Genomic DNA, 12,512 nt, shown 5'->3' with positions numbered 1-12,512 from the left:
CCTCCTTTTTTCCTAACAGGTGAAAAAAAAAGGGGTACAGGTTTGTAGCTTGTGTGAATCATCATATTTCCATTGACTTTAACAGAGCTCTTTGTGATCATTTTCTGGCTAAATCTGAAAAAGGACAGAAGACTCTGGATATGGTTTAGTGAGGTCACAACTTTATTATTAGTTGTCTGGAATGACCCAGCTGATAGCAGTGCACAGTGAAGGTAACTCCAATGTGGCTTCATTATCTAACTGGAGGCTTCCTCCAGCCCCCACCCTTTTTTCCATGCAGTCTCCAGTCATTTCATTGCTTGGGTTTTACCACACTCCTCAAACAAGAGTCAAGGTGTTTATAAAGGAGATGGGGAAGAAAGCTGGAACCCTGTCCTGCCAGTCATAGGTACCCTGAACCTCCCCCTTCACTACCCCTGCTCCACAATTACATAGTGACTTGCAACATCCTTCCTTACTCACCCTTCCTTACTCACTGTAACAAAGTGTCTCCCCATACCTGAACCCACTGTGGAGTAGTTGAAAAAACCCCAACTGTACCTAGGCTAATCTGGTGGTGAGGGAAATATTCCTTCCCAGCCTCCTTCATGAAAAAAATAGTAAATGCAATGCTCCCAGCAGGACCTGACAAAATCTGCTATTTTGCCTCTGGTGAGTGTTGCATGATGCTTCATGTGGTTAGGGGAGCAGGGGTGTCCCCAACTGGGCTTCCTTATAATTAACTCCTTAGTTCTTCAAGTCCCTGGAAGATGAGTCAGCATTGGCATGCTGACCCACTCTGAATTTACACCAGTATCTGTGCTAGCCCTCTGACAAGCCAAACAACAGCTCCCCCTCTTAAAAGGTACGGCTAGACTACAGGCTTTTGTTGACAGAGGCTTTGTCAACAAACACTGTCGACAAAGCCTCTGTCGACAAAGAGCATCTAGTCTACAGCCAGTTCTGTAGACAAAGCAAGCCTCTTTTTCGACAGAGAGTCTAGAAGCTCTCTTTTGAAAAAGCACAGTGTGGATACAATAGCACTTTTTGTTGACAGAACACTGTCGACAAAAGGCGTTATTCCTCACAGAATGAGGTTTACTGCCATCGACAAATCTGCCACTTTCTGTCAACTTACTGTTGACAGAACTCAGTGATAGTATAGACACAGGTATAGTTTTGTCGACAAAAGTCCACTGTAGTCTAGACACACCCAAAGTGTGCTGCAGTCATTTCTACCAGATTAGAATCCTGCCTGAAATGTCTCAGCAAACTTGAGTCTGAGCTCACTTGCACTAGTTTTGCTTCAGTGTACCTTCATTGAATTTACTGGAGTTTCCATCCCTTATACGAATGAATCTGACTTATTATAGTATCTGAAATCCTCCAGTTGGATTTCAGTATTAAAGCACACTTGCTGGGGGGAAATCTGCAATTGACTCTATTGTCATTCAGAATAAGTGGGGTTTCTTGCACTACTTTGTATCTAATTTACCATCCATTTACTATTATTCTATCTAGTATGATGATTATCTCATGTTATTTCATATATAATCAATGTATGTTAAATAAATATAACTAGTAAGATTATAGAAATATAAGATTGACATATATTTAGATTTGATGAGTGTGCATTAGGAATGTAAGTAAAGTAAAGAAGTAACACCAGGGCTACAGGTTAAGGCTTATGGGATTTTAACTTACCAACACCACACCACAAGCTTAAGGAGACTTGATGCAATTAAGTGACTAAGACTTACTGACCCTTTGCCAGAAAAACCACAAAATTACTGGGAAAGATGTGCCAGTAGGTGATCTATTTACGGAAAACTAGATGACAATACACCTGACTGTAACACCATAGAAAGTTCTGTTCTGACTCTCAGGTAATCTGGAAACAGGTTGACATAAATGTTAATCAGATGCTAATAAAGAAAATACGAACTATGGAAAGTGGGGTATCCCAAAATTGATGGGCTGTGGAAGAACAACCGAGATAAAAGAGGTTGTAACACTCATGCATATGGAGAAGGCAAAGGTGTGGTCATCACAGCAGCATAAAAGATGGTCCCTGGTTGGGTAAAAGTGGGAAGATTCCCACAGGAACCACCCCTCTCTTGATGACCACTCATTGAGAGATCCATCAGATGCTACAACCTCTTGGGGGATGTGAGGATCAATACAGCATTGGCTAATGCTTGAGCTCTCTCAGGTAGTGCAGATGTGTACCTGAGTGTAATATATAATAATATATTTCAGAGGGGTAGTCATGTTAGTTTGTTTCAGCAAAAACAACGAGTCTGGTGGCCCTATAAAGACTAACTAATTTATTAGGGCATTAGGTTTTAAGTGTTTGTGAGCTACATCTCATTTCCTCAGATGCTGAAAAGAAAAGAAAAGAAAAGAAAAGAAAAGAAAAGAAAAGAAAAGAAAAGAAAAGAAAAGAAAAGAAAAGAAGGTAGGGATACACAGATGGGAAAAGAAGGAAGGGATACACAGATGGAAGTGTGACATCAGTACTAATTAAATAAGAGAGTATGTGGCTCATGTCCACCAGTGATGAGAAAGTGAGACTACCTGAAGGGGAAATGATCTATTGTAATGTGAGAATCAGTCCATTTTTCTATTTAAATCTTTTTTCAGGATGTCAAATTTGCATATGAATTACAGCTCAGCAGTTTCATTTTGCAGTCTGTTTGTGAAGTTTTTCTGTCTGAGAATGGCATCTTGCAAGTCAGAAACTTTGAATATGTCTGCACTGCAGGGGTTTTCCAGAAAACGGCCATTTCCCCCCAAAAATACACTTATGTCCACACTGTAATCACATTCTTTCAAAAGTAAATCAAAAGAACAGGTTTTTTTTCCAACCGTGGTAAACCTCTTTCTATGAGGAAGAAGCTTTTTTCCGAAAGAGCTCTTTCAGAAAAAGGCGTGTGTAGACGTGGAAGAGGCTTTTTTTTTTTCAAAAGAAGAGGCCTCCAGGAAATGACAGAGGTGCTCTGGTAGCCAGTCCCTCCAAACTAATCAGAACTCTATAGTTCCTATCTCCTGCCAGCTCTTAAAGCTGCAGGCACCCTGGACAAGCCTTGTGGCAGGAAGCTAGCCTTGGGTGCAGCACCTGACCATGTGGCTCTCCTTGTCACAGGCATTGCCACCCATGGCCCAGTCACAAGACCCGAAGACCTTCCTGGATCTCACAGGGAGCAACCTTAGGGCTCCCAGAATCCTGCCAGGGGCAGCAAATGGCATGCGCTTTCCTGGTCCAGAGTGGAGATCTTGTCCCTCCTCAAGCTGTGGCAGGAGGAGGAGACCTTGCAGGATCTCTGCTCTTGGTGCAGAAACACCAACATTTATGCCCACAATGATGAGGACCTGGTGGAGAGGGAACACCCAGTCCATACTTTAGAACAAGTCCGGAATATGGTGAAGGAACTCCACCAGGGCTCTGCCAGGGCCAAGGAGCGCATCTCTTGCCAGGCCCACAGCTCCGAAAAGGTGGCCTTCAGCATGTGTAAGTTTTGGAGCTATTGTTGGTTGTCCCACCGCTCCATGACCATCCAGTCCCACAAGTCGCAACTGGTGTCCATCATCTAAAACCATCTTTCCACTGTGTGGTGCAGTTGCAAGGGTTTTACTCCTGCACACAGGGAGAGGGTCTCAAGGATGAACTCGGTGTCAAGCTCGTGGAGGGCCATGAAGGCAGCCTACAGAAACTGCTGCAGAAATTGCAGCATGGCAGTGTGGGGCCATGGCGTACCCAGAGGCAACTCCGGCTCCATGTGAAGAAGAATGTTGTGGTGTCCAAAAGCTGGGAAACCAGACCACACACTGCTAAAGCTTTTCTGTCCCTCGAAGAGGTAGGCAAGCACGCAGCAAAACCAGAGAAATGGCTGTCCAGGGGTGTCCCTTTAAGCGTGTCTCTCAGCTAGGCTTAGGCAACAGCACTTGGAAGCAACTGGTGACCTAATGCCCTGCCTGAACTGGTTCAGGGTGGCCTTAAATGTGAGATAGCATCCAATCAATGTGGATGCTATCTTTAGAAAAAGCAGATCTCTTTTTTGTTGCACTTTTGCTGTGCAGATACTCTCTTTCGAAAAAGAATTCTGGAAGATCTCTTCCGGAAAAGCTTCTTTTGAAGGAAGTTTGCAGTCTAGACATAGCCTGTGCGTCCAGGGAGGCTAAATTGCTTCCCCACTGGTTTTTGCATGTTGCCATTCTTAATGTCTAATTTGTGTCTATTTATTCTTCTGTATTGAGACAGTCTGATTTGTCCAATGTACATGGCAGAGAAGCATTGTTAGCCCGTGATGATATATATATCATTAGTACATATGCATCTGAATGAGCCTTTGATGGTACAGCTGATGAGGTTAGGCCCTGTGATGGTGTCAGTAGGGTTGATGTGTAGACAGAGTTGGCAGTGGGGTTTGTTGCAAGGAAAAGTTCCTGAATTAGTATTTCTCTTGAGGGGTATGAATTTGGTGGTGAGTATTCACCTCACATTGGGGGGCTGTCTGTAAGCCAGAAATAGCCTGCTTCCTAAGATCTGTGAGAGTGAAGGATTGTCATCTATGATAAGTGTAGATCCTTGACGTTGTGATTTTAGCCTGGGGGCTTAAGGTAATAACTAGTGGCATTCTGTTGCTTTCGTTGTTGGGTCTGTTCTGTAGTAGGTGACTTCTGAGTATCCAGCTGTCTTTATCAATCAGTTTCTTCACTTCCCCCAATGGTTACTGTAGTTTTAAGAATGCTTGACAGAGATCCTGTAGGTATTTATCTCTGTCTGAAGAACTGGAACAAATGCAGTTGTATCTTAGGGTTTGGCTGCAGATAATGGATCATGTGATGTCCCTTAACTCAATTCATTTTTGTTTTTTGGGAAATAAAATGAAAATGTATATATTTCATTTAAATCATTGCTCTGGCGTGGGGCTGGCAATGAGAGGTTCAATATGCAGAGTGCCCCAGGGAAAGAAGAATACCCTGGCCCTCTCTTACTGCAGCAGCTTGGGATCAGGTGAGAAGTGCCTGTCCATGGCTTCTGTAGCTTCAGAGGGCACAGCTGGGGAAGGGGTGTATGTCCCTGGGCTTGGCAGGTCCAGGTTCATCTGCCTCTTGTGCTCCCCAGGCAGACTGAGGAATTTAGTGATCTGCGTGCTTTCCCCTCACTCCCTGATGAAGGAATAGAGTCAGCAATGTTCCTATCTGAATCGTAGCATGGGGGAAAGCTTCAGGTCCCCCACCCTCTATGAAGGACATCTGGAGGTTGGGAGGCTTGGGGCTGGGGCAGTCCCAGGCCGGGGTGGAGGGAAGGCACACCAACAGCTACCTATCTGGTGACTGTCTTTTTTCTGTATGGTTTTTATGAGAAACATTCTGATTACAGGCACATTCCATTTTCCGAGCACAACCAAACCCATAACTTGCTTTAAGTTATGATAAGAGGAAGCTGTACTGTTGTGGTCCTTATAGTTTGGGAGGAGTTCTTAAACAAACAGACAGACAAACTCTCTTAAATATATAAGACATAATACAAGCAAGACTGTTTACTTCTAATTGTGTTTGTAGTCACTGAATTCATTCTTCAGGTACCCTAAGAATCTCTCAACTAAAAGAATTGTAACAAATAGCTTTTACCCTATTAATCTGAAAAACTATTATGGTATGGAAGCTGAACTCACAGTTCAGTAACAAAGATCTATCACTAAATGAAATTTAAAATATAGGCTACAACTTGCAAGCTGGCTATTAGAAGTTAAAAAAGGAATAATTTCACAGGGGTATGAAGCCAATTAGAAAATAAATTGTCATTTGGAACAGGTAAGTAAAAATGTGATCTGGCAGCTACACTCCACATCAGCTAGTGAAAATAATGATCACAACTGAAGGGCCAATAGGAAATGAAACAGAATATAGCACTTACTTTTGAGATCCATCTAGAGATGAATATACAAAAGGTATGTGGGGAAATCTAGTATTATGTAAAATGATACATTATCTGAAGTTTCCTGCTTAATTGGTGTTCAATTAATTTGAGAGAAATTACCGGAAAATGAATGAGCACCTTTCTCATTTTGCTTATCCCGGGTTTTAGAGTGCTGTAACTCTGTAACTCCATTATAGAGTTACTAGCCAATTAGCCCGTCATAAGACGGGATTTTCAGATCTCTCCATGTCAGTCTTTTCTCCTGAGCCTCTGGTCTCTTGTTCCTTGTCTCTTTCTCTTTCTCTCCTCCTCCTCTGGCCTCCCCACCTCTCTCTCAGCTCTCCTCTGCCTTCTACCTCTCTCTCCATCTCTCTCTTTCTCTTCTCCCCCTCCTGCCTCTCACTCTCTCTCTGCTCTCCTCTGTCTCCATCGGGGATGCACGCTCATCCAGGCCCTGCCCCATGGGCGTGTACGTCACCGACCTGCCCCCCTTCACCTCCTGCCATGGCGCTCAGCTGACTTCTGCACTGCTCAGCTGGGCTCTTGTGCGGGAGCAAGCGGCGCAAACGGCCTCTCTCTCTCTTCTCCTCCTACTGCCTCTCCCTCTCTCTCTTTCAGCTTTCATCCGCCTCTTGCCTCTCTGTCCGTCTCTCTCTTTCTCTTCTCCTCCTCCCGCCTCTCACTCTGTGTTTCTCTTCTCCTTCTGTGTCTCTCTCACTCTCTCTCTCACTGTCCTCCGTCTCCTCCGTTCTCCTCTCTGTCTCTTCCGCGTCCTGTGTCTGCTCCGCTTTTCTCCTTTTGAATCCGGCGCCCTTTCCTGACATCAGAGATGCACGCTTGTCCAGGCCCTGCCCCCTGGCTGTTCCCTTTGGGCAGCGCTGTTGCCTCCCGCTGTGGTGCTCAGCTGACTTCTGTGCCGCTCAGCCGGACTGCTGTGCGGGAGCAAGCAGCACAAGCGGCCGTTTGGGCCCCGCGCTCCCCATGTAGCATGGGGAGCACGGACTCCAAACGGCCATTTGCACTGCTTGCTCCCACGCAGCAGCCCGGCTGAGCAGCATAGAAGTCGGCCGAGTGCATGGTGGGAGGCAACAGCGCTGCCCAAAGGGAACAGCCAGCATTTCAGTGTTACAGAGTCACAGACATAGGGCTACTATATATATGATTCCTATCTCACAACAGCTGTAACTAGTTATAAATCAGGCCTAAGAAATTATCTTCTGATGAGACCATTTAGGGGCAGATCATGGAATTTTAGAGGTAAGTTATGGCCATGGTTCTACCTTGGTGAATCCAGAATAACTCCAATGGCTTCATTGTCACTGAAAATTAATAAAGACTTAAACAATCCCAAGGCTTAATAGAGCTGTTTGTTGAAAGAAAAGGCATTCATGCCACAGGAACATTGCAGACAAGGAAGAGTAATGAAGCTTTTGTTCTGCTGACTTTGTTTCCTTCCCCATTACTGCTAATTATTAAACACATTTTTGTGTTCCTTTACTTCTCCAGATAAATTAACCTTCTGCCTGATCCTGTAATGACAACACAGGCTGATGTGCAACTTCATTGTTGGATCAAGTACAGAGGGGGAAAATAGGCTACCAGAGAGTAATCTCCTATTTCATAAGCAGAAACATTCAGAGTTTGAAAAAATATAAATATGTTTATAATAAAAGGAAATGATAAATGGCTCTAATTAGAGCATATGTTCTCCTCACCAGCCCCACAAAAACATCTTCAAAGTGAGGCATACATCTGACATCTCAAGCACATCATTGATGCTCTATATTTTCAATAAACTATTTCAAATTACTATCAAGAAAAAATTAAATGATAAAATAAAAACTTACCAGATAACAATTGTAGGCAAGATATGGTCAAGAAGGCATAGTATGGTCCCTATTCTAACTTCTCTGTCAAATGTCCTGAGTATCATTCTTCATGTTCTCTAATTGATATGACACAATATTACCCGAAGCAATACAGTCTATTATAAAAGGAATAAGCAACATAAATCCATCACAATTGGAAGCTTCATGGTACATCTTGGTTACAATACAAATCTGAAGTTTTTTAAATAACAAACTTGTAGATATCCAGCAATCTGCTCTTGCACACTAAGGTTACGTCTAATTGTAGCATTTTGTTGGCAGAGGAAATGCAAATGAAGTGCTCATTAGCATTTCTTGTGCTCTCATTTGCATAGTCTCTTCCAATCCGTTTTGCTAAAGAGGCTTTTGCGGAAAAAAACGCAGTGTAGATAGGTCCATTTTGTGCAAAAAAAACCTTTTGCACAAGATCCTGTATACCTCCTTTTTGAGGGATAAGGGATCTTGTGCAAAAGGGTATTTAGAGCTACATATCACCCATTACCTTTGTTTTTATAAGATATTGCTGCAAAAACCAAAAACAACTAACCCTAAATATTATACAATGGAAAAAATGATTGGATTTCTCAATCCATTGGTTTTCATGAATTCTAGCCCTTTTGTTCAGTACTTCTAGATATATACATATCAGTTTCAGATAAAGTAAAAGTAAGTAAAACGAGCACATTGTTTATAGTTCAAGGAAAGTCACATGTTTTACAAGATTGGTTTCCTTGGAAGAGTTGTTTCTCACAAAGGAAAAGATGCTTTTTGAGAACTGTTGTCAGAAAGCAAAAGGTAGTAAAAACTTCACCAACAGGGTGTCTAGTCAGTGGTGCTATTTCAGGATACTGCTGGTATCCCGAAATAGCTATTCTGCATCTTTTAAACAAACCCGTTATTTCAAAATAGCTTTCGAAATAATGGGCTCCCTATTCTGACATCCTGTAAACCTCGTTCCATGAGAATTATGGGACATTTTTGAATAGCAGTTTATTTCAAAATTTGGCACTGTATAGACAGTGCCAAATTTCAAAATAAGCTATTTAAACCTGGTTTCACGAGGCATACCTGCGCGGTTGAAAAAGGCTTCCTTGTCGACCGCGGCGCGTCCGGACTACCCCGATTTGCCGACAAACAGCTGATCAGCAGAGCGCGGCAGCCATTTAAATTTAAATGAAGCCGTGATTATTTAAATCGCGGCTTCATTTCCCTCTGCCTATCAGCCTCATCTACATGGCTCCATCGACGGAGCCATGTAGTTTAGACACACCTCAAGAGAATTATATTTGTATGTGAAATTTGCCAGATTATAGCAAATCTCTCAATACACTGACATATTTCTAAAATGAAAGAAACTTTGTATTCTAAATATATTTATCTATGTGTGATGAACTTTACATTTTGAAAGAAAAATTTTTCAAAGTGATGACTAAATGCTCCATCAAAAGATACTCTGGTAGAGTATATATGCTCAGAGAATTTATGGGAGCATTGATAATCAATATAATTTAATTTAGTTGTTCATGGTTAGTGATAGCATTATTTATAAAGCAGTGCATGCCACATACCTTCTGGTTTTGCTTCTGTTACTTGAAAAATATATAATAAAATCAGAGAAAGGTACTTTATTATTTAAAGGTTATTCAGTACTTTAAGATCCTTATTATAAAGACTATCTCCAGAGGACTATTTGCATCAGCTCAGATTCTTATTACAGTCATATTTTTCCTCTTCCCCAGACTTTAAGTATATGTTTGGTGTTCTTTCAAGCCAACAGATATAATTGAAGGTGGCAGCAGAATGACCCATCACCTCTATTGGTTCTGTCATTGCCCAAAACTTGGCTCTGCTACTGATTACAGCATTTAAAATGACTAGAAATATTAAAGATTTGTGACTTTTCTTATTACTTTAGGGGTCATTGTTGATACTGACTTGAACACTATTATAGCCGAGGACTATCAAACAACACTAGGACAGTACTGTTGTCACTGTATATAACTGCTGAAATTGTCCTTGACATAGTGTCTGATATTGGCATCTAAATTTTGAAAAGGCTGCTGAACCATTGGAAAGGGTTCAGAGAGGAATGACAAGAATGATTTGTGATCTGGAAGATATGCTTTATAATGAGAAACTAAAGAAGTTCAATCTATTTGATTTATTGAAGAGAAAATAGATGTGCAGACAAAGGCAAGACCCGATGGCTTGTTGCTGAAATCAACAAAGTTCAGACTTTTTATTTGTACCAATGAAGGTAATAATTCATTTGAACAGAGCATCAAAGAATGTGGTTGATTCTCCATCAACTGGAGTGTTGAAATCCAGATTGAATGTGTGCTGAAAGATAAGCTCTAGTTCAACCACAAATAGTTGGGTTAAATGCAGTAAATCACTAGTTGAAATTGTAGGGCTTTTGTTATGCAGGATGTCAGACAAGAAGAACATATTTGTCCCTTTCTAACTTCACATTGATTAAATCTTTGAATTGCTCCAGTAAAATAAAAGATATTCTAGGCCATTATTTGCTCAAATGTATATAGTTTCTTTATGTTATCACCAACATAATATTTTTGCAAAACAACTAGGGGGCTATGCCCCCTGTTTGCTAAGCTCGCCAGCCCCCTATATCTGCTGCAGCTGGATTATGGCCTCTCCTCTTACCTGTGCTGCAGCAGGAGGGAGGGTTACCACCAGCCCTTTCTGCAGCCCAATGGCTATTCCTGCTATATCAGCAAACCTAGGGCCTTTTCTTGGGAAGATTTTATAACCTTCCTCTCACTCTAGTCCTCATTGTTTTTAAAAGATTGTAACTATATAGAACCCAACAGTTTTTGAGGGGTTATGAAACTTCTGAAGCTTCTTTTTGAAATTATTTTACCCTCTTCAATGTTATTGGATTTTCACAAAACACGTTTCTCATAACAACCATTAATTTCCACAATAAATGTTATTTTTACAAAGGACACGTTTATTTGCAAAGTGTCATGTACATTTCCACATTCAACTGGAAACACTGAAAGGACTAGAATTCAGGAAAGTTTGTGAACCTGCACTCTGAAAATCACAATTCTTTAAGGTATCTCAGGATGGGCATCCAAAACCACTAGTCACTTTGGTTAATCTCAGCTGAGCTTCTTCTGACTAAATAGAATCCTGTGCTATGAAAACGATACATTCTCTTGATTGAAAGCAGTCCTTATTGTGGTTCTTGGTTTACCAGAGGGGTGATGAACCTGTGCCACAAAGTTTGGAGGCAGATTCAGATATGAAGTTTGTCAAAATATACCAGTTTACCTTTGGCATTGGATTCAAAGTCATGTTAAAAACCAAACCAAACCAAACAAAACAGCAGTCAGAATTTGCATTTTGCTAGAGAAATGGAACTTGAAGGTATTTTATTACTTTAGAACAGTAGTTCTCAAAATGGGCCATCGGCTCACCTGAGTAAGCTGCTAATGGGCCCATGCTGCATTGTTTACCTAGAGACTCCATAGCCATGGAGCCTCATAAAGAACTTCAGCTCTAGACAGGGGACCTCTCAGGATCTGGTTTCATCCCTGAGAAGTGGGACTTGGGCTTTAGGTGTTGGGGTTCAGGTTTCATCTACAGCCCTGGCAAGTCTAACACTGGCTCTGGGGAACATAAGACCATAAGAACGGCCATACTAGGTCAGACCAAAGGTCCATCTAGCCCAGTATCATGTCTACCAACAGTGGCCAATACCAGATGTCCCAGAGGGAGGGATCACAACAGGAATCCTCACGTGATCCCTCCCCTATCACCCATTTCCAGACAAACAGGCCAGCGATACCATTCCTAACCATTCTGGCTAATAGCAATTGATGGACCTAACCTCCATGAATCTATCTAGCACTTTTTTGAACCCTTTTAAAGTTCTAGCCTCCACCACATCCTCTGGCAAGAAGTTCCCCAGCTTGACTGTGCGCTGTGCGAAGAAAAAATTCCTTTTGTTTGTTTTAAACTTGCTGCCTATTAATTTCCTTTGGTGACCCCGTAGTTCTTATATTGTGGGAATAAGTAAATAACTTTTCCTTATTCAGTTTTTCCACACCAGTCATGATTTTATAGACCTTTATCATATCTCCTTAGTCTCCTCTTTACTAAGCTGAAAATCCAAGTCTTTTTAATCTCTCTTCATATAGGACCTGTTCCAAACCCATAATCATTTTTGTTGCCCTTTTTTGAACCTTTTCCAATGCCAATATATCTTTTTTGAGATGAGGCAACCACATCTGTATGCAGTATTCATGATGTTCGCGTACGATGCTTTAGAACAGATATTCTCAAACTTCATTGCACTGTGACCCCCTTCTGACAACAAGTTAATATCTGAGCCTGAGCCTGCTCAATAAACTACAGTATGGGGAGCAAATCTGAAGCCCAAGGACTTTGAGTCGAGGCAGGGGGCGCCTCAGGCTTTGATTTCAGCCCTGAGAAAGATACTCCATTAAAACACAGTCCTGACCCACTTAGAGGTCCTGACCTATAGTTTGAGAACCACTGTTTTAAAATATTGTTTTTAAGATTTTTTAAGTAGGTTGGAAATCCCTATCCCTAATTAGAGCTTTCCTACACTTCTGTTTCCATCCCTGCACTCTTGCCTTGCATACTAACCCTTTCTATTTATTAAAAAAAAACGTTTAAGCCAATGCTTCTCACATCCTTTGTGGTGTGTGACCTGAGTACTCTGAAGACAGATCTCTGTCTCTGGGATA

This window comes from Pelodiscus sinensis, chromosome 2 (genome assembly GCF_052426305.1).
Source record: "Pelodiscus sinensis isolate ZL-2025 chromosome 2, ASM5242630v1, whole genome shotgun sequence".
In the NCBI taxonomy this organism is placed as follows: Eukaryota; Metazoa; Chordata; order Testudines; family Trionychidae; genus Pelodiscus; species Pelodiscus sinensis.
The sequence above is the reverse complement of the archived record's forward strand: the minus strand, read 5'-3'. Positions refer to the sequence as shown.